This window comes from Psammomys obesus, unplaced genomic scaffold (genome assembly GCF_907164565.1).
Source record: "Psammomys obesus unplaced genomic scaffold, mPsaObe1.curated_primary_1811, whole genome shotgun sequence".
In the NCBI taxonomy this organism is placed as follows: Eukaryota; Metazoa; Chordata; class Mammalia; order Rodentia; family Muridae; genus Psammomys; species Psammomys obesus.
Window position 1 is genome coordinate 5,361,273 of NW_026587556.1, and position 3,866 is coordinate 5,365,138.

Sequence of the window (3,866 nt, forward strand, 5' to 3'; positions counted from 1 at the left end):
TGGTCTAGCATAACCTGAGGAGACTTAAGTGGCCTTTGGGAAGCAGTAAGGGAAGTTTAGAGGGTGTGACCATGATCGCCAGTCTACCCTATGTTCCTGGTACTGGCTCCTTAATGGGTAGATACAGACAGATGTTGGATGAGCTCTGGCTGTTGAAGGAGTTCAGCAAGCATACTGTCTGTCCACCTCCAAAGCTGCAGACCATGGCTCAGGACCATGGCTTTCCTTCTTTCTCTGGCCCTCTGATTTCTTCTTGCTCTGTTCCCTTGCTACAGTAGTTTACACGTGAGCTATTTCTTCTTACCTTTATCCTAATTTGCCTAGGGTCCCAAACCTTCCTCTTTGCCACATCTTTCCAAGCCACAGCTGTGTGAACAGTCTGGGAAGTGCTACGTCTTCATTTTCACTTATGGGGTGCTTTAATTATCTCTGTGTTCTTGGCATCTGCTCTGGAATGGTATGTCTAAACTCACACCATGTCGTATTTGTTGCTAAGATCTTCAGATCACATTGGCAAACAGTGCAGTCAGTTTGTCGGATACATACTTTGATTTAGTGTGATGGTGTGACCCAAAACATTAATAATAAAACAAAGGGTATTGTTTGTTTACAAGATGTACTGAAAGTCTTCATCAGCTAGTACTTCTTTAACATTCGATGTGGGCTTTAATTATTCACAGTGCTATTTACTAAATCAAGTCCCTCTTGAAAATGCAATCCCTCTTGATTTATTTATTTATACATTTTATCTTTCACCTGTGTGCCACCCAGTCTTCCCTTTTAACTTAGAAATGTACTCACGAGAATGGTTGCACTAATGGTTGTAATTTCCCCTCTGTCCTGTTACAATGCTCCCCTTACAATGAGTGTGAGGTCAGGAAGCGGGGCTTACTTCCAAACCTTAAGGCCCATCTTTAATCTCCTCGACCTTCAGTGACTCAGTTTCCCCATCAGTGCTGTGCCTCCTAAAAAGTGCCATAACCTTCTAAAATAGGACCAGTAGGTGGGGACTAAATATTCAAACGCGTATCGGTGATATTTCACGTTTCAAGGACAACACCTTGTAGACAAAATACTGGCCCCTGTTAGTGGTGCCCTTGGATGGAAAGCTTGTGGCTCTGCAGCAGCAAGTGTCCAGCCGGAACCAGACCTCTGTATTAGAAGTCACCCACCTCTCGCAGTGAGTAGACGAGGACGGTATTCTGATCCTGGACCTTAGAGTACCCACAGAACTTCTTCTGAAGCAGCAGTGGGAACCAGTAGCTGTCATTGGACCACATGTCTGCAAAGGGGGATCTGGCCCAGTTGGAACCACTGAGGGTGCATTTTATCACTCTCTGTGAGCAACCCCTGCACGTGGTTGGTAGAGGAGGTACGCATGTCCATCAGCTCGGGGGAACCTAGAAACTCAAATGAGATGTGGCCCACCTTATGTAGTGCGTCCACCGTCAGGCCGCTTCCTTCCTGAAGCTCCCTCTTAGCCTCCCCTTCCTGCACTTTGCCCCTGAAGCCGTTCCAGTGGCCAGCACCAAAGCCCCTCTTTTTCATGCCCAGGGAGAACTCACTGAGGCTGCAGCACCACGGTGCCCAAGGTCTCCTGGGTCCTTCACGCCCCAGCTACAGCTTCCTCTAGGATGCTCTAATGAATGGAGAAAAGATGTAAAGAAGTTCCAGGAAATGTCCAGGCTGAGGAAAGCAAAGCTAAATGTCTCATTCTGTGATAATGCCTTTGGACAGTGTGACAGAAGTCTCCTGTGATGATCTTTTGGGGAGTACTGGAAAATTTCCTTTGTATGCCCAGCATACAAGTACTTTACCTTTTTTTTTTTTTTTTTTTTTTTTAGCTGTCTGACTATCCAATGTGAAGTCCCCAGTTGCCCTAGTTGGTCTAGAAGGCAAACAGAGCATTCTCTGGGCAGTTTATTAACTAAATCTCATGAGCTACAGAAATGCACAGATAACTGTCATCAAATGTACCATCTCTCAACTCACTTCATTTAAGTGGCTCAGGTAGAAATTTAAGAATAGAGTCTGCTTGTTAGTGGTTCAGAGAGAAGGTCACTGTTGGTTTTCATAAACTTTTTGTTGCTTCAATGAATTCCAGACTAAATATTTATAAGGAAATGTTTATTTACTTGCATATTTATTTGTTTGTTTGTTTATTATTTGTAGTTATGAAGGCTAGAATGTTCAAGACTGAGACTGTGGGCAATCCTTCTGGCAGGGTCTCCATTACCTGGATGTCATGTGGAGACAGCTGCCCAGAGGTATCCGTGAAGCAGCTCCCTTTATAACCAATTAACCCATGAGAAAATTGATTAATCTGTCCACAAGGATGGAGCGCTTGTGACCCAGTCACCTAAAGGCTCACCTCTTAATAGTTCACGAGAATGGAATTTCAACATGAAATTTGTTGGGGATATTTAAACCCTTGGCCAATGTTCTGTCAGCTAGACCATGAGAAGTGAGTGAGAGTCATAGGCCTGTCCCTCAGCCCTGCCCAATAGCTTCAGAAATAAGTTAAGCTGAAAGCCAAACTACACTGTGCTATGCTCAGCTGGGTTTGGGAAGTCCTCCAGACCCCCAAGCTTCTTCCAAATCCCAGCCCTTCCTACTTTTTTAAGGTAGGTGACAAATGACAACTTCCTAAGCACAGTCTCACTCACCTGAACTTCAAACCAAATACCAAGACCCAGAGAAGCCTAACAACCCCAGAGAGTTGTAAAAAAAATGACATGCTTCCAAAGGTATTGATTGGTATTCCCAAACCAAGGAGCATTCCCAGCTAAAGAAAATTCTGATCTTGCTTTCATCTCTTATAAGTAACAAGGCTGAGAGAGAGAGAGATCAACTATAGATTGGGAGTGCAAGATAAATGGCAGCTCTTCACGCCTTCTACAGAAGGGAGGCTGTTTATTCCATGCAAAATAGTTATAACTCTTGTGTTTTCTCAGATCTATTTTTCCCCAAAAGATAAGTTAGCGTTTTTAGTTTCTGGCAGATAATTAGTAGTTTATTATCTATATATTCATTGTCCAAACTAAGCTGCCAGGAAGAATAGAAGAAAAGCATGGGTATATTCAGTGTATTAATTATAAGGTTATGGCATTAAAAAAAATGGTATAACTCAAACACATGGCCTTAAAGATTCTGAAATCTGTGCCGAATGTGAATCATCAAAGGACAGAGTCACTGAAAAACCTTCCAGAAGTGTCCATTTCTGTCCACCCCTCATTTTGCAGCTATCATTTCTTTGAACGGACCTTGTCTTATTTATTTATGACTCTTATTTATTTAGTTGTCTATATGGTGTTATATGATGTGATTGGGCATAGGTGAGTTGGCTCAATGAAGGAGGAGGGAAGGGTTTCTCTTCAAAGCCTCCTGCTCCCGTTCCACACTTATCTCTGCTGCCTTCTCTAGTGCACTGATTGCCTTGCTGCACTTTCGTCACCTTTTCTACCCTTGAGTGCTCCTGAATACATTAATCATGGTCCTGAGCTTCGCCTACATTTTTCACCCAGCACAGGCTTGCATAGGACATCCTTCCGGCTGATGTAACTGTACTTATAGGATATAACATGTTGTAGATGTGATCACTTCAAGTCATTCGTCTTTGGCAAGTCCCAGAGTTGTGCTTTGCCAGCTGCCCCTTGCTCCCTTAATTTTCCATCCCTTGTATATTTTAAAATGAAATTTAATTTATTTTTGGTTCATTTGTAATTATAGTAATTCATCAGGACCTTTGTTGTAAGACTCATTTGATGTTCAAGAAGCCTTATGAACTTTTCCACAGCACTTTGAAAATATTCTTCCTAGAATCCAGAGGCAATCTTTGGTCAGTTATAAATTAATTTCAACATGAC

At 42.7% G+C, this 3,866-nt stretch overlaps 1 pseudogene; it reads right to left on the minus strand.

Annotated features, from left to right (window-relative positions):
• Nucleotides 1–1,157: 1,157 nt before the first annotated feature.
• On the minus strand, nt 1,158–2,247 carry LOC129674053 (oxidized purine nucleoside triphosphate hydrolase-like; annotated as a pseudogene).
• Nucleotides 2,248–3,866: the final 1,619 nt, after the last annotated feature.